General features: G+C 33.0%; 1 long non-coding RNA gene across 1 annotated transcript; it reads left to right on the forward strand.

The window, feature by feature from the left end:
* The first annotated feature begins 21,740 nt into the window (after positions 1-21,740).
* On the forward strand, positions 21,741-23,363 carry LOC149150548 (uncharacterized). The gene is made up of 2 exons (XR_016262622.1): positions 21,741-22,229; positions 22,427-23,363. It is a non-coding gene; the product is annotated as an uncharacterized LOC149150548 (long non-coding RNA).
* Positions 23,364-24,382: the final 1,019 nt, after the last annotated feature.

Genomic DNA, 24,382 nt, shown 5'->3' on the forward strand with positions numbered 1-24,382 from the left:
GTCAAGAATTATTAAAGAAAAGACAAATTTTGTAGTTCGACCACAAATAGTTTCACCTCCTGAAGAGATTGTCAAAATGTCAGCATTATTCACGGACATTGCATGCACATCAGACATAGGATGCTCCTCTTGGGAAATCATATAGAAATTTTTCAAAGATGAAAAGCCAAGGGTAATTGATAAGGAAAGTGCTACTACAGATACTACAACTCCAGATGTTGAGTCTACATGGAACGATGTGGCCAATTCCTTTTCTACATAGAATTGTAGCTCGTCCTAAGATATTTCCCTACACAGATTTGGTGAGATGGGTCATTAACCATTTAGAGATACAAACAAAGTTTTCATGACTCCAAAGCAGACAATTATCAGATCATTCAAGGCTGAAGATTTGAGGAAAATGTACCACTTGCCATTGCCACAAAAAAAGTATGACATTCAGTTTGTCTAGAAGTTTATGAATGAGAATCCAAAACCAATAGAGCCTATCATAGAGTGGAGAAGGGACCCGAACATGCATAAATGCGGGGATATGCATATTGATTCATTAGCTTCTCTTGTTGGACCTTTCTCTCATTTTTGTGCTATGATGTGTCATTTATATGGTTACCCTAATACACAAACATTCTTAGAAGAATGAGTATTGTTAATGGAAGCTGCTTCAGATGGTTATATTATGGATTGGGAAAATATATTCTCTAATAATTTAACTACTCAAACTCGAAACTACAAACAAAAGCACAATATCAATGATAGAGCTCTTCCCCCTTTCTTTATAAGCGCTTATGTCATGGATGATATTTGTTTTTCATGTGATTTTACATCCATGGGATGGAAATGGACAATTCAAGACCCTACCCCCATTCATATTTTCCAAGATATATTGTGGGAATCCAAGTTTCATTCTCATTTTTATAACAATTGTCATGAAGTCATCCTCCTTATTCACCAAGAGGTTTTTGACAACAAAGTGCCCATGCTCTCTATAGAAGCTAATAATGAATGAATGTCATTAGGAAGGTGGTTCGTGGAGGATTCATTCACTTACATTCAGGTTTTGGGTAGCCTTGCCATTCCTCACATTTTACCTCTTTTTGTCCCTCATAAGATGTTAGTGAGGGAAATTGCATATCAAATAGTTGGGAATGGTTTGACTGAAGTACTCAAGGATTCCAAGAGGCTAATTTTGAAGTCGTTGATCTATCTCTTCTTCTATTTTATGAGTTTTTTCAATAAAATTTGGTATCAAAGCTTTGGATTCTAGGGGTTCGCTGCTTCAAACAGGTCATCGTGGAATTTTCTCTATATCGTTTTTTCTACGAAGCTTGAGAACCTAAAACTAAAATATAGTTGAGATGAAAGCATGGTGAGCCTCATGTTCAAATTTCAGATCTTGTATCCCTATATTTTTGGAGATATGATCTGAGGAAATTAGGGTTTTTGTAGGCTCCTGAATTTCATCTCAAATAGGTGACCTTGGAAAAATCATCATAACTTTTGCTCTAAGAAGTAGATGTCAATTTCGTAAAAAGTAATAGAAAGAGGACATACTGTTGTTTTATGGGGTATCATTTTCAAATCCTAATACTAAAATAATGATGTGTGGCACTCCATACAGATTCACTCTACTAAACCTGTCTATAATCCGATCATCCTGGGAGATTGGGCATGCCTTTTTCTTGAATAATCCAATCTTGATCAGCCCTATGGGGTTAGAAAGAGAAATAAGAGAGTTACCATAGGAAATAATTTCATAACTTGGGGATATTAATTATAGAGTTACAATTATTTCAAGACCTAGATCCTAAAAGCAAGAAAAAGAATGACTCGAATAAAAAAATAGAAACACCTCGTAAGCAAAATTGGATGGATGGTTTGAAGAATGTGATCAAAGGTAAGACAAATCGTTTTATATATGGCATGGAAACTAATATCGATGATATATAAGAAAAATTAGAAGGAAACATAGAAGATTTGAAGAAAGACTCGGAAGGTTTGAAGGAAGGTTGGACAAAGTTGCTACATGAAAGGCTTCCTAATGACGAAAAGGTAGTAGAGGAAACTCATGATGAGAGCAAAATAAATTTTAATCATGAATTCATCCAAATAAAATATTGGATTGAAGACCCACCTTATTCCAAAGATCAATATGAGGAAGTTTGATGACAAGGATCCTGTAACATGGATACTACAGATGAAGCAAGATTTTGATCACCACAATGTGAAAAACACACAGAAGGTACTTATTGCAACTTTATATTTAGAACCCAATCAATTTGTATGGTATTCATGGATTTTCTCTTGTAATGAAATTGTCACTTGGTCAATTTTCACGGAGGAAATGATAGCACATTATGAGTATACAAAGAGAAACACCTCCTTTAGCCAATTAATAAATCTCAAAAAAAAGGGTTCAATGGGAGAGCACATTGACGACTTCTAAAAATTGAATATAAGGGTAAATGATATTCCAAAAGAGCATATGATTGATGTATTCATAGGGACTTTAAAGGATAACATCCAACCTGATTCATTGGAGAACGCTTTGAGGTTGGCAAGAAAAATTGAAAGCAAAATTATGGCAACAAGGAATCCTACCACTCACACTATAAATATGGAAGTGTTGTTGCTCCTAGCCTTCCGCAACCTACAAGATTGACACCACAACAATTCGAAGAAAAAAGAGTAAAAGTGATTTGTTATAGTTGTGATAGAAAATACACTAAAGGTCATAAGTGTGCTGGGAAGAAATTAATTTATATAGATTGGGAAGAGGAGGAAGACAAGGAACATGAAACATCAAAAGAAGAGGATATACACTAGGAATCGGCCCCAGAGAAAGAAGAAATGAATTCAACCATATCTTGTAATGCATTGACAGGAACTACCACTCCTCAAACTCTCAATATAGAAGGACATATCAAGAAGGAAAGGGTAACAGTTTTGATTGATTCTGGTAGTACCCATAATTTTATTCATTGTAAGATAGGCAAGGAATTGAATTTCTTCCTATATCCAACACCAGAGTGTCAAGTCATGGCTGCAAATGGAGGAACCATACATTTCTTTGGAAAGTGCCATAATATCAAGCTATCCATGGGAGAATATGTATTGAATAATGAAATTCTTTCCATTCCAATGGGTCGTGTTGATGTTGTACTAGGATTCCAATGGTTAAAATCTTTGGGTACGATATATTTTAATTTTCAAGAACTTTTATTGAAATTTTTTTGGGAAGGAAAGGAAGTTGAATTAAGGGTATCACAGAGAAAATAGGAAATATAATCAGCTCTAAAGGCATGAAAAAGCTTGTAAATAAAGAACAACTCGACGTAATTTCACAATTACGTTCACTAGTAGTTCAAACAATGAAATCATCTATTTCTCCAGATCTCCAAAAAGTATTGGACAATCGTTCTAAGGTTCACGAATTGGAAGATCACATCGAGCATTAAAGACAAGTTCTCCAACTCTCCAAGGATAACCTCATTATGGCGTAGAACCGAATGAAACAACAGGCATATCAATATCACAAAAAAAGAAGTTTTGATGTAGGTGACTAGGTATTTTTACCACTATAACCATACAAACAAATGTCCCTCAAGCAAGCTAATAAGGATAATAAATTATCACCAAAGTAATATGGTCCTTACAACATTTTGTGAAAGATTGGTATTATGGCATACGAATTTATAGCTTCTTGCATCTTCTCGAGCACACCCAGTTATCCATGTTTCATGCCTAAAGAAGGTTATAGGTGACAAGCTCCCAGTTCAAACAATATTGCGAGAACTTGACAAGGAAGGAAAAATCATATTAGAACCTGAAGTAGTCACATAATCAAGAACCCGAAAACTATGAAATCGATCAATTTCAGAGCATCTCACAAACTGGAAGAACTTACCCACTGATGATTCCACATGAGAGGATGAGAATTTTATACGAAAATTCCCATAACTACTCAATCGTTGAGGACAACACTTTTTTGGAGGAGAGAGGCATGTTAGGTCCCTATACTTCTAGTGTAGCCCCTTATTGTTACTAGTGCAACCCCTTATTTTATTTTTGTGCCCATGTATTCCTCATAATGTTATTATTGTGCCCCATAGAAGCCCACTATTGTTATTGTTGTGCCCTTACAATATTATTGTTAAGGAGGCTCTGATTATATTGTGACCCCTTAGACTCCTATATAGAGAAAGGAGGTCTTTTCATTTGTATCATCCAAGAATTATTCATTTGTGTAATGTAAAGGAGGTTGCCTCCTTGAAGAGGCTAATTTTGTAGTCGTTGATCTATCTCTTCATCTATTTTATGAGTTGGTTTCACTACAGGCTATAACTTGATTAAGGCACCAACATCAAAATGTGCAAGCAACCCCTTGCAATAGGCTAAAATATGATTGAGGCACCAACCTTAGAAATCAACAATATTCAACCTATTGTGGGATTCAACATAATTGGTACACCAACCTCTGTGTAGGCACACAGCTCCTTCTTCAACTGTGTGGACTTATTTTGGCAATATTTCAAACTATATTCACCTACTCTTCAATGTAGGTCTTCAAAATTGATCGTGATATTGTTTTCGTACTATTTTCATCAAACTATCATGTCTTGTCCATACCCTATTACAATTACTTCTTGAATCTCATCACATACAACCCTTCTTGGAACCTTTCCTTTTTCCACATATGCAATCCCAACTACAACCTAATCATAAGCCCCAAAAACAAATTACAATGATTGTGTACATAGAAAATATATTATTAAGGAATCTCATGGCTTCACTAATGCCATCACTGAATCCATATCACCATGCATCTTTGAAAATCAAATTTGGTTTTCAAATGAGCCCAAAAACCTTGAAAAACCAAAATTAAATTATTTTTTCTCTTCAATGACACAGTTTGGGTATGCTCTACCAAATGGAGTATTTCTAGTGAGCGTTCCACACAAAGGTAACCTCTTCTTAACATAATTATTCAAAAAAATGTATTTATATATTAAAAGGAAATATTTGTCGATTCAAACCTCTAACATCCGAAGAGCCAAGAAATTCCCAAACAAATATCCTATAAAATAACTCGAATGAAGGGACTGTCACTGATCCTACCTGTGTACACATCCACATCACTGTGGTCCAACACACGTAAGAGCCAAATAGTCGCAAGTTAATCTAATGCGAGCTAACCAAGTCATTGTAAGCTAGTCAACCAAGTCACCATGAGTCAATTCACATTTAGAGAAAAGTAGTCACAACTTGAGCTAAGAAATCCAACAAATTCACCATGATCTAGTCAACCAAGCCACAGTTAATCAATCCACTTCAAAGAAAAATAGTCACAAATTGAGCCAATCTGAGCCTACCAAGTCATCACCAGCCATTCAACCAAGTCACCAAGAGTTAATCCACATGAAAAATAAGTAGTTAGAGACTGAAAGAATGTGATCCCATCAAGTCACCATGAACCAATCCATTTCAAAACTAAAAATTCACATCATAAGAAAATGCAAACGAAACAAGTCACCATTAGCTATTCAACCTGGTCACTGTGATTCAATCCACATCAAGACTAAATAGACAATCTGTGGTAATGTGACCCCACCAAGTCACCATAAGAAATTTGACATCAGATCCAACCAGTCACATGTCAAGAAAATGCCAACTCACTAACTCACATCAAATCCACAAAAAAATTGTTCCCTACTACACACTCTAAACGTTGAGTTACTATAGTCATGATTCAATGAAATCCAATTGAGTCATTGTGAACTAACCCACACAAGAATGAAATAGTCACATACTGATCCAATGTAATTAAACCAAGTCATCGTAAACCAAACAAATATTTCCAGCATCCTCAAAGGATTTGAATCTATGACTTCTTAATCAAACACACAATGAACTAGCCATGCGATCTAATCTCTCTATTTCTTCTACATTCTCATCCATTACATTTTGAACCAAGACACAATGCCAATATATAAACATTGGGTGCTTACATTAAGGAGCGGGCCAACCCACAAAAGCTCAACATAAGATCTAGTGGGTAAATTATCCTTTTAAATCTTAACATCATTATGACATATACATGTCATGTGGCTTGTATTGAGTGGGACGCATATCATCCATACTCATTCTTATTATCCTACCAACTAGGCCCTCTTGACATGCCACATGGCGAGGTTCCATGTCATCCACTCTTCCATGTCAAATTTTCCACCACGTTTAGTAATCATGAGGCACCACTTTTCCTCAAACTTCTACTCAGATATACAACTATACCTCCATTGAATTTCTTCCATGTGTCAAATCTTATTAGACTATGACAGAAATTAAATGTCATGCATCTACATTCATCATCTACCATTTATACATGTGATCACCATTATATTAGCCAAAATATATGCGCTATTTAACCTCATTAAGAAATTCACAAGTTAATGTGCCTCGATCCATCAATTCGCTTACCAGTGTTGGATCCACCACAACATGCACAACCTTTAACAAATTTGGTGACGTTGGATTTTGGCCTTATAGTTTAGGTCCTTTTTTAATTTTGAACATCAAATAGCCATAACTTCGCATCCAGGAGAAGTTTTTCAAATTTGATATAATGTTGGAAATTCTCAGAGAGGAGTATCCAACCATACCATCCATAGATACATTAGGATATCATAACTTCGAAAAAACAAAAGAAACTTCAAACCACTTTGACTTCTCTTGAGGAGGTAATACAAGAGATCTAGCCATCATACTGCTTCATCAATGATATTGTTGGTTCCTTAGGGAACCCCTATGACATCATTGAAACGTGTTGTCATCATTGACAACACTATGTGTAACAAGATAAAGTTTTATATATCAGGCTTGCTAACTAATGGTTGTTTCTCTTGAATCTCACCCATCACATGAAACTTGTGCTTTGTAGTCATTTTTCCTGAGGTACTTATAGCTTGAGACTAATCCCACCATGTCCATGTCATCTACCATCATACATGCCACATGAGCTATTTTGACCAATCAAGGATTCCCACCGGTCCTTTTTCCACATGAGATATTATGACCAATAAAGGATTTCCACCTGTCCCTTTTCCACATGCCTCTCTATGTCACTAGACATATGTCACTTGTTAAACACTCACTTCATGACAAAAAATGTCGTTTTCACTTACCATGTTTCACTCTCACATACAACCATTCCATGTTGATGCCATGCTCTCATCATAATGATGTCATCTCACCACATGACATCCTATGGGTGGTGCCACTTTTCATCCACAATTGGCCCACTTTTCCACCCAAAAGCACCAAATATAAGTGACAAATTTCACCCTTTTGTATGAACATGTGTGCATTGTCACATCATCCTGCTGACTAGATTGTCATGCATCATGCCACCTAGTACTTGGAAAATTGTTCCCTTTCTCACCTCCTGCCACTCACTACACATCACTACTTGCTTACATATTTTATTCTCCCACTGATGATTGGTGTCAGGCCTCCTGGATGCTTGGCCCTTCAACACAAGAAACCCTCAAGAAGAACCAAGGAATAGAACCTTAAAGTGCTCAGTAGGTCGTCACTCACCACTAAAGTCTGAAAAAACCCAGAAGTCTCCTTCTAGTGATGGGTGATAGGACATTGATAGATGTTAACCATAGGAAAATTTCCATCTATTTCCTTTTGTCTACTGACTATCACATTGTCACTCATCATTTGATCACTTGCTCCCTTGTTAACGGGCTAATGGAAAATGGGCGATGGGAAATGGGTGATGGGCAATCAGAAAACTTTAATTGTCAAGAAAATTTCTATATGTCACCTTCTATTGAGTCCTTTCCATGCTAACTATTTCCATTGGATTGCTTGCTCCCTTGTTGATGGGCTAATGGGCAATGAAACATAGTGCCAATCAAGTCAAGAGTGGCCTGCGATAGAACCGTCACTAGCTAGAACCTTGTTCGAGCTGAAAAAATTAAACCTTAGTTTTCTCTTCCTTCCCTAGGAGTTAGTCTAAGTTACATATAGCATTGGAAGTATCTTTAAGAGGTTTATCCAACTAAACACTTAGTTTATTAATTTAAACTATTGAAATAAAGAAGAAATTCCTTAAATATATTACCTTCATCCGTGAACTCAAGATAAGGATCAACACACATTAACATATCAATGATAACAATGATATCACACTTACTAAGCTTCCCATGAACATGACACAAATAATGCTTTGTCATCAAGGACAACAACTTAGTAATAATAACATTGTATAATAAATGGGTTTACAACTTGAAGGAAGAAGATAGAGGCAAAAGGAGGTATAAGGCTAATCTTGTTCTAGAGGGCTTTGCATTGAAGAAAGGTATATATTCTGATGAAATATTTTATCTTGTTATCAAAATGGAAAAAATTATACAACTTTAAGTTTAGTGGTAGTAGAAAATTTGCATCTTGAACAATTAGATGCAAAATACAACTTTTCTCCTTAGGAATTTGGAGGAAGAAATTTATATGAAGATATTTATTTCAAATAGGCACAAGGGTATGAGGTCAAAAGGAAGGAGAAATTATTATTTAGACTAGAGAGGAGATTGTATATTTTAAATCAAGAACCAAGTTAGTGGTATTTAAATTTTGGCAAGATTATGAAAAAGAAAGGTTATAATAGATAGTAGTCTCACCATTGTGTTTATTATAAGGGAGTAGGTAGTGGAGGAAATATGATCTTATGTATAGAGATGAAATGTTTATTGAAGGAACTAACATTTATGATATAAATGAGTTCAAAATAAATTTAGTTAATTCATTGTTATGAAGGATTTGGATGTTGCAAAATAAATCCTTTGTATGAGAATAACAAGAGATAGGGAAAGTCATAAATTAAGATTGTCTTAGAGTGAGTACATGGAAAAGATGCTGGAAAGATATAAAATTGAAAGATACAAATCTATTTTTTACACCTTTGGATATTCTTTTCAAATTGACTAAGGAGATGTCTCCCAAGAAAGAAAAGGAGATAGACTGCATGTCCAAGGTTCCATATTCATAAATATTTTGGCAACTTGATGTATGTGATGGTGTGCATATGGTAAAATATTTCAAATGAAATGGGAGTTGTGAGTATGCATATGAAAAATATAGGTAAAGAGAAATCTAAATCATTCAATCAAATTCTCAGGTATTTAAGAGGTACTACTACATAGGAATTATGTTTTGGAGGTTCAAGAACTATTCTAAAAGGATAAGTTGACTCAGATATGACAAGTGATTTAGATAGTAGGAGCATCACAAAATATGTTTCTATGATAGGTGGAATGATAGTATGTTGGATTTGAAAATTTCAAAGGGTTGTTGCACTTTCAAGAATATAAGCATAGTATATTTTTGTTAGAGAGGTTAGTAAAGAGATTATTTGCTTACATAGGCTCATGGGGAAAATGGGAAAGAAGTAGGAAAATAGAAGGTTGTATAATGATAGTGAGAGTACCATTTATATTGCACAAAAATCATCATTTCATTATAATAATAAGTATATGCTTCTTAGGTTCCATTTCATATGATCAATTTTGGAAGATGGAAAAGTTGAAGTTGGAAAATATATGTAGTAGCGAGAATCTTGAAAACATATTCATGAGGAATTAAGAAATGTGATATTTAGTTTCTACTCAATTTCAATTATTCTTTAAGCATGATGATGAAGATGAGAAACTAGCCAAGTCCAAAATTGAAGCTTACTGAAGTAGGTTGAAAAGAAGTGGGGTTGTTGTAATCAGTCTCCAAGTGGGAGACTATTGGTTCTGGATCTCAATTATAAACCTAATTTAGAGGTCTTTTTTTTAGACATGTTTGAAACCTAGTTCCTTACGGGGGGTGTAGGGGGATTTCTCCCATAATATTGTTTCTAAGGGGGCGATGAGAATTATTTGGAGGACTCCCTAGCAAGGGTTGAGGGGTAGTGCACTAGAAGAAATTTTTTTGGAGAATTTTCCTTCTAATATATTTTAATTTCATAGCCATTATGAACCATTCATCATTAGGTCATAGAAATAATAGTAGATGTTATGTTAGGTCATACAACCCTCTATTAAGGGGGAATCATATTGTGGTTATGCATTATTAGAAGGGCATTGTAATTGAAAGGGAAGATATTGTGAGGGAGAGAAGAGGAGGTTGTAGTGGATGTGTTACAAGTTGTAATCATTTCATGTTATGTAACCAAATCACAAAATAGGATAAGGGATAGATCAATGACTTCAAAATTAGCCTCTTCGAGGGGGAACCTCCTTTACATTACAAAAATGAACAATTATTTGATGATTCAAATGTAAAAACCTTCTTTTTATATATAGGAGTCTAAGGGGTCACAATATAATTAGTTCGACAAAATAATAATAATGTAAGGGTGCAATAATAACAATATGGGGACTACATCAGCACAACAATAACAATAAGGGGGCTATGCTAATAATAATAATGAGGGAATACGCTACTATTATAGGGACCTAACATGTTGCTCTCCTTAAAAAATGTGTTGTCCTCAACACTTCAGTAGTTCTAGATGATTCTCTATAAAATTCTCATCCTTCCATGTAGAATCTTTAGAGGGTAAGTTCTTCCACTTGATGAGATACTTTGAAATTGATCGATTTCATAGTTGTCGAGTTCTTGTTTCCATGACTGCTTCAGGTTCCAATATGATTTATCCTTCCTCGTTAAGTTCTGGAAATATTGTTTGAGCTAGGAGCTTGTCACCTATAACCTTCTTTAAGCATGAAACATGGAAAACTAGGTGCACTCGAGAATATGTAGGCAGCTCAATTTTTATGCCATAGTACCAATCTTTTGCAACACCTTGTAAGGACCATAATACTTTGGTGATAATTTATCATCCTTATTACCTTTCTTGAGGGACATTTGTTTGTATGGTTGCAGCCGTAAAAATACCTAGTCAAATACATTAAAACTTCTTTCATTGCGATGTTGATTTTCCTGTTATTTCATTCTATTTTGCACCAAAGTGAGGTTATCCTTTAAGAGTTGGAGAACTTGTTGTTGATGCTTGATGTGATCTTCCACTACTTTAACCTTAGAATTTTCTCTTAAATATGATGTGCGGATGGTGAATGATTTCCTGAACAAAGATCCAATTTGTTGAAGTAAATTGCTCCATGTAATTCATCAAATAATTCATCAATGACAGGAATGGGAAAGTTGTCTTTAATAGCGATCTTATTGATCTCCCTATAATCTAGACACATGCACCATGATCCATCCTTCTTGTACACCAATACTTCTAGAGCAGAGAAAGAACTTTTACTAGGTTGAATTATACCAGTGTCTAGCATTTCTGCAACCATACGCTCAATTTCACTCTTTTGGGCATAGGGATATATTTAAGGCCTAATGTTTGGAGGAACAATTCTTGTAATCAAATTAGTAGAATGATCATGATCATGAATAGATGGGAGGACTTTGGGAGTCTCAAAAACCTTGGAATGATTGTCCAAGACTTTTTGGAAATATGGAGAAATAGATGATTTCAACGTTTGGACCTTTAATGAACATAATTGTGCAATTATGCCCCATTTTTTTCTTTAGAATATTTGTCATGCAATTAGAGTTGATTATCTTTCCTTGTTTTCCTACAATACCCCTTAATTGAACTTCCTTTCCTTAAAAAATTTCAAGAAATGTTCTTGAAAATTAAAAGTTATTGTACCCAAAGATTGTAAGCATTGGACTCCTAGTACAACATCAACACCACCCATTGGAATGGAAAGAATTGGACTATTCAATAAATATTATCCCATGGATAGCTTGATTTTATGGCACTTTCCAGAGAAATTTATGGTTCCTCCATTTGCAACCATCACTTGACATTATGGTGTTGGATATAGGAAGAAATTCAATTACTTGGCTATCTTAAAATGAATAAAATTATGGGTAATACTCGAATCAATCAACACTATTACCTTTTTTATATGCTCTTCTATATTGAGAGTTTGAGGAGTGGTACTTCTTGCCAATGCATTACAAGATATGGTCAGATTCATTTCTTCTTTCTCTGGGATTGGTTCCTAGTGTATATCATCTTCTTTTGATGTTTCTTGTTCCTTTTTTTCCTCATCTTCACAATATATGTAAATTAATTTCTTCTCAGCACACTTATGACCTTTAGTGTATTCACTATCACAACTGTAACAAAGCGCTCTTGCTCTTTTTTCTTCCAATTGTTGGGGTGTTAATCTTGTAGGTTGTGGAAGGCTAGGAGAAACAACACTTCCTTCTTTATAATTGTGTGTGGTAGGTTTCCTTGTTGCCATAATTTTCCTTTAAATTTTTCTTTCGAACCTGAATGCCTTCTCCAATGAATTATGTTCCCAAAGGTGAACCTCATGTTGGATGTTATCCTTTAAATTCCCTACGAAGACATCAATCCTATGCTCCTCTAGAATATCATTTACTCTTATATTCAATTTTTGGAAGTCCTCAATGTGCTCCACCATTGAAACCTTTTGTTTGAGATTAATCAATTGGATAAAGAAGGTGTTGCTCTTTGTATTCTCACAATGTGATATCATTTCCTCCGTAAATATTTCTCCATCTGTAGTACAAATGTTACCGGATCCTTGCAAAAAAACTTTTTCATATTGATCTTTGGAAAATGGTAGGTCTTCAATCTAACGCTAGAATCTATGAAATCATGATTAACATTTCTTTTGTTTTCATCATGAGTTTCCTCTATTACCTTTTCACCATTATGAAGCCCTTCTTGTAGCAACTTTTTCAAACATTCCTTCAATCCTTCCATCTCTTTCTTCAAACCATCCATCTTAGCTTCTATTACTTTTTGTGAGAGCGAAATTTGTTGCACTTGGTCTTGTAATTTTGATATATCATGTTGCATTTCTTCCTCTTCTTCATTTGTCATGGTAAATATTTCGGATTGCTTACTAGGTGTTTCCATTTTCTTTCTTTAGGGCATCAATTAATGATAATTATGCTTCACTATGACCTTTGAATCACTTCAAACTAATTTTTCAAACAAATCTTATGAAAATTTTGAAAACTACACACCATTTTTTCATTTTATAGGAGCTCAATATTGAATCAGTTGTATCTTTCTAATTTTCGATCTCTAAGGTTTGGAATTTCACCATGTGTAGCCGTCTGAGTCTTCTTTCCAACCGCACAAGTCATACCAATATTGGAGTCTTCAGGAAAGCATTATGCCTGATCTTCCATGATGACCTGATTATAGACTAGTTCAGTAGAGTGAACTTGTACGAAGTGCCACATGTCATTGTGGAGTGAACTTGTACGAAGCCCATGCACTTTCAACCACTTGTTACAGAATTCAAATCTGATACCTGAAATGAAATTTATGGCAATTTTTCATAGGTCACCTATTTGAGACATAATTCTGGAGCTTACAAAAACCGTAACTTCGCAGGATCATATCTCTGAATTTTTGAAGCCTCGTAGAAAAATTTTTATAGAAAAAATTCCAAGACAACTTATTTGAAGAAGAAAAATCCTAGAATCCCAAGCTCTCATACAGAATGTTATGCAACCAAATCAAAGAATAGAAGAAGATATAGATCAACAACTTCAAAAGTAGCCCCTTTGAGGGGGAAACCTCCTTTACATTACACAAATTAACAATTCTTGGATGATTCAAAAGACAAAACCTCGTTTCTATATATAGGAGTGCAAAGGGTCACAATATAATGAGAGTCGACATAACGATAATAATGTAAGGGAACAACAATAACAATAGTGGGCTTCTATGGGAAATAATAATAACAATATGGGGACTACATGGGCACAAAAATAAAAATAAGGGGGCTACACTGACAATAACAATGAGAGAATACACTAGTATTATAGGGACCTACAATTTAATTTTGTTGGACACTATAAAAGTAGGTATTAACTATTTCTCCAGATGTAGCCCAAATCAAGCGAACCGTGTATATTGATGTCTCCTTTTCATTTTTCTATTATAGGTTTTATTTCCACATTCATTTCTATTTTATTGCTTATCGATTTTATTCCCGTTATTCTTCATCCATATTATGATATATTCATTTTCCTCAATAATAAATAATTTTTCAAATCTATCATTACCATGTTTACAACTTGTAAGAGAATCTCATAAACATGAACCTAACAAGATCTGAGGTTGAAGACAACCTCTCTTTTTTCGTATTAGAGAGAAAAATGAATTTAAAGAAATAACCATCACTTAAATCGCTACAAGTTTCAAAGCATATTGTAAATCTATAGCACATGCTTCTGCTAAGAACGTCCTTAACTGAGGAAATGATCTATCATTCCAATGAGGAAATTTTCCTGATGTAAATTTGGTGAACAAAATTATTTTTTTCTATGGAAGAACTAAAGATGGAGTGTGCTAAGAAACTATTAACCGTGATCTTTGTGATGTGCTTAACTATGGTGAAGAAAGAAATTCTTTACTGAAAAAAAAAATATAATTTTTTCATAAATAAATATCCGTGGAAATTCTAAGCATCTTGTAAAAATATTATTAAAATTTCCTCAAAATCCGATGGGAAAAATGAAAAAGGAAATGAATAAAAAATCTCCTAAATAATGAGAAAAAATTATCTTCAATCTTTTCCATACTTTTTTATAATGCATTATGTCTATCATGAATATGTAAAGGATGTTTGGATTTAAATCTCAAAAGGAATCTCCCATCTAATATTTTATAATTATATTTTTAGTTAATCAGGTTTATCAAAAAAAATTAAAATTTTTTTTTATTTACATCATATATATAATAACTATTTTTAATTATTATATATTATTTAATTTATTATTAATTCAAATTAATAAATAATAATGATTATTTATTATTTAACTAATTTATTTATTATTAATGATTATTTATTATTTAATTTATTCATTCATTGTTAATGTCCGTTTGCCATATTTATGAAATGTGGTGTTTTCAATAGCTTTATCAAAATTTAAGATTTTTTAATAACATAGTTATAGTTATATTAAGTTACATTACTCAAAAAGAAAAAGAAGTTTTGTTGTACATGTATTTAAAGGTTTTAATAGTGTTGAGAGACGTTCTCCAATTTATTATGGAAGAGATGTTGTAATGTTTTGCTATGTAATTTTTTTAACTTAGTCAAATAAAAATAAATAAAATAAAATAAATAATTTACTGTTTGTGGTTTTTTGGCAGGTTTTGAAAACTCATGATTTTGTCCATGGTATTTATTATGGTGACACATATTTAAAGGCTTGAGGAAATCCATTATGGAATGTTAGATTACCAACTAAGATCCATCTTAACTATGGGCTTGATCCCTCTCCACACATCATAGATCCATATTTAAGACAGATGTAAGATGGTTTTAAATTCTTGTAAAACACATACCATTTATCATAATATCATACTCAAGAACATAGCTATGATATTATGGTATAGTTATTTTCACCCATTAACCTAAAAATTAAAAATAAAAATAAATATTTTTTATATTTGCTTGGATATTTCCACAGTTATTCATGTCGACAATATTTTCTTTTTTTTCGGAAGAGAGTTGTGTATAATAGTTAGCATGTCCAATGTTTTAGGTGGTACTCCACCCATCATGAAAAACTAGTAACCTATGTGATGAATACGTGAGTGCCAAAGAGTCCTTCAATAAATAATTCTTCTAAGTGACTGTTAGAGAAATATTATATATTAATTAAATGATCGATAGATGATTGTTAGATAGGAGAAAAAATAATTAATTAATTAAAATAAATAAATAGAGATGACCAAAATAAATGATCAAAAATAATAATTAGAGCTTATTAGAATAAAGGGTCAAAATAAAAATGAAATAGAATTAAATGCCTTAAATATGAAAATAGGTAATTATTAGATTCAAAGAATAAAACTTCGAAAGAGAGGAAATCTATGCATTAATTATTATTAGGATTCGATATTAAAGCTACAATAAGAAAGGGGAATCATTAATATATTAATTATTAAATTAAAATATGAATGAGAAATCTAGAAAGAAAACAATAACAATGAAGGAAAAAAAAGGAAAATAACCAAGAAAAAAAGAGTAAGAGAGATTTAGAAAGACATCAAGGAAAAGGAGGAAGAGAGGAATGGAGCAAACAGGTCAAGATAAATAATAGAAAAGTAGAAACTTGGGGAGAGGGAAGAAATCATTGAGAGAATTGATAGATTATATGCTTCCAAGATTGGTTTAGCCTATAGCCATATTTTCTATTAAAGTTATTGGGGTGGTTCTCAATCTTAGGAGCTTCTATGATGATATAAGAATTGTGGAAAGGAACAGAGGCAAGGATTTTTTATTGAGAAAATAAAATAAGATGCTTGGAAGTGAAGGAGTGTTCAACGATAGCATATTTTTCTACCATGTGATGGTTGGTGTCTGCAATGTGATTTTTAAGGCGACCTTTGCAGGGTTGAATAGTCTGGCCAATGGAAGGTTTGCTACATGAATAAGGAATTTGGTAAATTCCAAATCTCAGCCAGGGATCAAATTTGTCTTTGGCTAAACAAAAAGCTTTCCTGATATTTTTATTGGATTTTAATATGGTTTTAGTATTCTTTTGAGCTAAAGTATTAGCGATAAGATCAATGATTCATTTTATGTAAGGAAGCGAGACTTGGCCTGAGTGGGGAGAGGAATCATAGAGTTTGAATTTAGGATTAGAAGCATCTTGAAAGGCTTTATTAATCTAGGAGGAGGTGAAGCGATTGAATTTGAGTGCTTGAATCAAGTGGGATTTTTCAAAGGATAGGAAATGGGGAGTGGAAATTTTGAGGGTCTGAGAGATAAGAGTTTTAAGAGCAACATATTTTTTAGAACGGTGGTGGTGAGGATGTGTGAGAAGGTAATGGTCAGTGTGCATTTGTTTTCTGTAGACTTGATGATAAGAGATCCATTAGGTAAGTGGGTGACAAGAACATCTAGAAAATGAATGGAATTATTAGATTTGGATTCCGTAGTGAATTGAAAATGAAAGAGAGATATTGTTAAGATGAGAAACGAATGCATTTAGAACAAGCAATCTCAATTACCAAATTACAAATTTGTCATCCACAATTCGAAATTGTCACTTCAGTTTGAGATGCCAAGAATTAAGGGCTTTAGATTCAAATGTACGATGAAGATGTTCACCACTACAAAGGAAAGAGATGAATCGATACCGAAACCTTTGGTTTATTCAATATAAATGATGTCTTTAAGGAAAAGAAAGTAAACGAGTGATTAAAAATTTCAACATCCACTAATTCATAAATAAAGTTTAAGGTTTTAGGGGTAGGAATTTTATAAAAACAAAGAACACGTAAACGCTGACCAAAATGTCATTTTCATCATAATATCAACCCCTATAATAGGCCTCCACATTATAGCTTAGCGTAATTATATATTTAGAGTTGTCACTTATTCACACCAAGTACAAAGAAACATTAAATAATGGTACGATTATTTTTAACGATGCCAAAGATACATTATCAATCCTTGTGACCAAAGACAAGTATAATATTAATAAAATAATATTGCTATATTATTATTAAATATTTTGGGCTTTCTCGATAAGCTTCGTTTTTCAAATTAAAAATCTTTAAGATATGTAAAAATATTATTCTCTAAGAGTCCGCGATTAGTGGAATTCGTCGTAATGATAAGAAGAAACGTATGATCTGCATCTTTTAAATTAAAAAACTTTATGATATGTAAACATATTGTTATATTTATATAATATTTCACGGTTTATGTATTTCGTCTTGAGAAGCGTAAGCGGTAAGTTACGCAGCTAATCAGCATCGAGCAGAAGGGTCCCCGTTTTGGCCTAGATCATTAAAAACGCCTTCAATTTTCAACAATTTGAAAAGGTAAATCCATGCAGGTAAGTTCTAATAATGATTTTAATATTTTTAATGATTTCAGTTATTTCCATGTCAAAAGTATGTGGCGTGCATAAGCCAAGGTCTTGGTGAATGCCCACATTCGACCGACCATTGTGGAGCGAAATGGGTCAACTAGTTACCTTTTAATAGAAGGACGGTCACATGAATGGAACAGTAAAACTAAACATAATCCAACTAAATTTAGAAACAAACTTTCAAACCTATATGAATTCATCAAAAGGTTTTAAAGTAAGAGAATATAATTATAAGACCTTATTTTGGTGTAAAGTCACTTGAAATTGTATATGATATACACACCATTTAGCTTATAATTGTTACTAGCTACATTTTAATAGAAGAACATTGACATGAAAGGAATATTAAAACTAAATATAATCATACTAAATTTAGAAGCAAAGTTTCCAAGCAATATGAAATCATTAGAATGTTTTAAAGTAGGAAATATAATTTTAAGCTTTTATTGTGGTGTAAAGTCATTTGAACTTTTATATGATTGGTGTAGCTTTTAAATTTAAAAGCAAACTCTCCTCTCATTAATATTATCTTTATTTTATATAATTTTAAGCATTTATTTTGGAGTAAATTCATTTGAAATTTTATATGACATGTGCACTTTTTAGTTTATAAAGTCTTATGAAATTTTATGTTACATGCGTACTTTTTAAGCTTATATTTATTAAATATAATCAAATCAAATTTGGAAGCAATTTTCCTAATCAATATGAAATCATTTAAAGTAAGGAATACAATTTTAAGTATTTATTTTGGTGTAAAGTCATTTGCAATTTTATATGACATGTGCACTTTTTAGCTTATAGTTATTTTTATAGCTATCAATTCAATGTAGAAATAACATATAATTCTATTAGTTGTTAAATAGCATATAATTTTATTAATTGTCAAAATTTGAATGTGTGAGATTTTTAAATAGATTGGTTGTATTTTGTACTATCAATGATTTGAGTGATTTTTGAGTTTATAGATATAATTTGAAGAAGATAATAATTATTTTTCTTTTTTATTAGAGATAAATTCAATTTATTAAAAAACTTAATAACATATACAAATTAATGATTAGTCAAATGGTAAATTGATAGTGTTATTAGTCGCATTTCTATTAGGTTTTAATTTATTTTTTTTTCAAACTTTAGACTAGTGTCGTCTTGGCTAGGTTTAGAACTTTGTTGTCAATCACCTTGACATGATGTTACATCTCATTCAATTGAAGAAAAATCTAGTGTCATACTTCACTTCACTCTACTAATACCTTTTTAATAATACCTTTTATTTGCCACAAAAAATCCATCATTTTATGATACTTGGTGTTTTTCCTCCTCATATTACTAGTGTGTATAATCCATGGTCCCAACTCTTCAAAAATGTGATCCTTCAGAATAAACCCTCACTCCAATTTTTCCTCTACCTTTTTTATTCAATTTGACCCAAATTGTAGTTAGAATCTACACCGAAAAGGCCAAATCAAAAGATTCAACACTTTGCTAAGCACTCGACATAAGCTACCTTCATTGTCCCTATTATTTTTCTTTTTCATTAGAGATAAATTCAATTTATTAAAAAATTTAATAACATATACAAATTAATGATTAGTTAAATGGTAAATTGATAGTGTTATTAGTAGCATTTCTTTTAGGTTTTAATTATTTTTTTTTCAAACTTTAGACTAGTGTCATCTTGGCTAGGTTTAGAACCTTGTTGTCAATCACCTTGATATGATGCTACATCTCATTCAATTGAAGAAAAATCTAGTGACATACTTCACTTCACTCCACTAATACCTTTTTAATAATACCTTTTATTTGCCACAAAAAATCCACCATTTTATGATACTTGGTGTTTTTCCTCCTTATATTACTAGTGTGTATAATCCATGGTCCCAACTCTTCAAAAATGTGATCCTTTAGAATAAACCCTCACTCCAAATTTGCTTCTACCTTTGTTTATTCAATTTGACCCAAATTGTAGTTAGAATCTACACCGAAAAGGTCAAATCAAATGATTCAACACGCTACTAAGCACTAGATAGAAGCTAACTTCATTGTCCCTACCAACCATTATTACAACTATTATGACTTGAACCACCATGGGAAATGACACTTTGCTTGAGAAATGCAAAAATGAAAGGTTGAAATTCACAAGTGAAAGTACACTTACCAACAAACCCTAGATAATCAATCACCAACACTAGGACCTAGGTCAAAGCCCAAACTATGCTACTATGACTGAGGATCAATTCTTTCTAAAGGAACAAAGGTCAATGGCTTTAAATGCCCTCTAGAGGAAGGGAATTCATGACCGTGACTCCAAAAAAAGAGGAAAAAAAAAGATGGCCTAAATGGAGGTTAAAAGACACCAAATGATTACATTATTCATTAGGTGAGGTTGGTAGTGGCTAAAAAGGCTAATGAAAATGGACTAGCCTATCATTTTTTCATTTTTCTAAGTGATCATCCATAGCAGGGACTACCATCAAAGCATCTAAGACTAGAAAAATAGGAAGGAAGTTTCATGATCTCTAAGAATTATAATGGAAATTATTTCCTTATCGTTTGCAACCATAGCCATAATTATTTGCATGTTGTAAAAGAATAGCGAACCTCCATATGTTACCTCATGATCTAAATTTATGAAAGGAATGAAATGAAATACATATTTATAACATAAAAATATATACAGTGAAACATGATTTTGTTAATAAATGGAAAGTGCTAAAACTATATACATGCAGAATGAAATCAAAACTAGCTCGAACGATGGTAGTTTACCTTTGAAAATAAATGTCATTGCTACACACCCTCTTGATTTGTGTTACAATAAGGCTCATAGGCCTTTTTATCAAGAAGAAGAAATAACAATCGTAACGTCGAAAAGCTTAACCCTAGGAGATGAAGTGTGAAAGGGTTATGGGCGTTGATGGGGTAAGTTGGGACACCAACTTCCTCGGGTTGTAACTTTGGCATACCATCTTTGTTGATGTGTAAAATAACCCATTGGAAATGTGTTTCTAAAGAGTACATTTTCCAACTTTCATTGGCAATTTATGACTAATGTCACCTGTTTTTCCATAAAATGTTATTTAGAACATTAAAATGGCTTATGAAATTAAAGACCTAAAAATTGCTTTGTGTGCTAGTGAAATAATTAGGTGACCATTGAAATAATTAGGTGAACATTGATATCCACCTTGATCACCGACAACCAAAGAGAATAAAAATTGTGGCAATTGATTTTCCAGGCATGGCTCCAATCCCTTCCCTAACAACCTATACGAAAGTCTTTTATATTTTTAAAACATTTTTCTATAATAATATATTTATAATTATCGTTACTTTTTAATATTTTATTTAATTTATATAATATTTTGAATATATTAACCATGCAATTTTACACCTAATCTCGTTCTTTTCATGGGTGATTTATGTGCAAAATTGAAAATGGCCTCGGAGCTCCTATTTTAAGGAGATGTCTTGAATCTTCTCTTTTAAGCTTTATGGAAATCCTATATTCAATTGGTATACGTAAATACAATCCATTTTCGCTACAATGAATTGAATAATGTGAGATGGCAAAATCCCATATTCAATTGGTATACGTAATACAATTCATTTTCTCTACAACGAATTGAATAATGTGAGATGACCAGCGCTGATAGCTACCTCAATTATAAAGTTGAAAACAGTTGTTAATGGAATGGAACTTCCACTGGGTCTTCAAACAGCTAAGGAGATTTGAAACATTAGACATGAAGATTTCAAAGTTAGATAAATAGATATGGAAGGGAAGACAGAATCAAGATTCCAGATCATGTTGACGTGCACAATGGTGATCAGAATGACGTGGATGTGGTCCTTGATGAGCTCAATGACGTGGACTGCTAGTTGGCATGCTGCTTAATGCTATAGAAGCGTGTACGTGTAAGTCAATAACAAGGAGCCAGCTTGAAGGGCATGCTTGTCATGTCTTTTTCTACTTGCTCTCTGTACAGACGTAACAAAGGAAAAATTAATTTAAGTGAGGGGCCTATATAGAACTTTATTACGTAACTTCAATTAATATATTTCTAGGGTTTGGTGTTGTGTTGTCAACGCCAGTAGGCGGTGGTCGGCGTTCTCGTCGCAGAGAAGATTTGAATAGGAACGCTCCAATAATACGCCATCGCTCCGCCACGGTGCATTTTATTTTTCAAATATGTTTGTTTTTCATGCAAGCTGCCATGCGCCTTCCATCCATAAAAGCAGGAAGAAATCGTCAAATGTACTAGGTGAGTTGATTCAGTGGGCATTGTAGGACAGATAGACTGGTATTTATGCATGTAGTTAAAATAATTCTAAAGGCCTATCCTTCTCTTCATAAAGTTCTGTAGTAAAATAAAATAAAAGCCATTCCCAGTTAATGCTGTGATTTATTATCTAAAAGATTGGAATTCTAAGTGTACTAAGCAAATTTGATTTGATTCAGATTTCTCTCTGATGGCTGATGGATGTAATTACTACAAGATAGGGGCTGTACTTTATTTGATTACTGTCCTGTATGTTTTGGTGGCCTTATCACCTAATTCTGTGGAAGCAGTGCGTAGCAATAAAGCCTACAATAACTTTCAGGCCCCTCAAGCATCTTCTGGTTCAAAGCAATATTGTTCTCATCCGCCATGCAAACATGCACCAGATAAAGTGGATGGCAGATTTGGAGATGAAAAAAGAAGGGTTCCTACGGGTCCTAATCCCTTACATAACTGAGCAGCACAAATGGGTTCAAAATGTTGCAGTAGCCAACCATGTATTGCAAACAGGCCATGTTCTCTCCCATCAATGTATTTCTGTGGATAGGATTGCAAATAACATGAAAAATAGAACAACAATCTCTCTGCAATAGGATGCTAGCATTTCATTCTATGCAGATTGGAAACAGAAAATAGGTGTCATACGCCTCTGTTTTATAATTTAGTGATGGGTATTTTCGTAATTTGATTTTGATATGGTGCAGTGCCAAATGTAGTTATAAACATAAAAATCGAGTTTGGGGAGACATTTTCTTTATCAGATTGGGTATCTATTCAGATTTCTTACAGAGCGGAAGTACATCATCAGAAAATATAATGTCTATAAGAGGACATTACAGTTTATCATCATGGTTGCAGATCAGTGGTTTATCAACTTCATCCCAAGTGGCTGTCAATAGATATGGATTAAGCATTGAGAAAATGCCAGGTATTAATATCGTTTAGGATAGATCTATATGAGTTCTGTAAAATTTTTGCATAACAATCTTTTTCAAGAAGATTGTTGTAGAGCAGTTTATTGCATCACAAACTCTTTCAAGAAGATTGTTGAGGCACTTTGTTTCTCTGTGGAGGTTTCTTGATGAATACATATTTTCCTTTCATTCAGTGGACAAATGTGAAATTTAGCAGGAAAACCCTGGAGATGTTTATTAATATGTGTTGCCATATTCACCTAAATCTTTCAAATACATTCTTGTATGGGAATTCAAAAACTAACTAAATCCTCAAACATATTGAGACTGCACTAAGGCCATACTTTCAAACAAATATAATCTATGATTGTTACTGAATTATTTATTTCCTTTACCTAAACAGCATGTTTACCTCATCTGAACAGTATGTCCAAAGAATGAGCACTTTCAAATAAACATAATCTATGAATGTTACTGAATTCTTTATTTCATTTACCTGAACACCATGTTTACCTCATTTGAACAGTTTCTCCAAAGAATGCGTTTTTACACCATGAGCTGCAAACCCCATGTACAAAACGATGGCATTCTTTATTTGGATCGAAGCATTCAAGCTCGCAAAGTTCTTCACGCAAGACGGGACATGTACTTCAATTCAATAGTAATATACCCAATACCAATGGTGGTTAGCGTTGATCTTGGTGCTTATTTAGATTGTTTATTCTAATAATAAGTTATGGATTCAATATGGTTTAAAAAAGAATGATGATGTTGAAATAAAACCAGGCAAAAATCCTCAACTACCGGTTACGATTCCATAGCATATTTGCTTAATAGATTCTCAATGCATCATGATTTAAAAGAAAACAATGTTATGTTTAAACTAAACCCTAGACAAAACTCCTGAAACATAATTCCTGAATTACTGGTTATGATTGTATAAGTTATTTAATTATTGGATTAGAAATTTAAAATTTAATCATAATTCTACACTTGAATTTTGATACAGTGATGGTTACATCCCACCTGAAAGCATTTTATTTGTTTCCCAACAAAACCCTTCACTCCACAAAAACTTCAAACCCACGGTATTGATAGAAAAGGATTGGTAACTGAACGGAGCGTTTTTTTATGATTTGATTATGAAGTTTCTCCTTGATCATAGCCTTCAATTCAGTGACAAGTTCAATTTACTATTATTCAAGCTTTCTTCATAGTAGA

This window comes from Pinus tabuliformis, chromosome 9 (genome assembly GCF_031772625.1).
Source record: "Pinus tabuliformis cultivar Carrire ecotype Pingquan chromosome 9, CPIR1, whole genome shotgun sequence".
Taxonomy (NCBI): Eukaryota; Viridiplantae; Streptophyta; class Pinopsida; order Pinales; family Pinaceae; genus Pinus; species Pinus tabuliformis.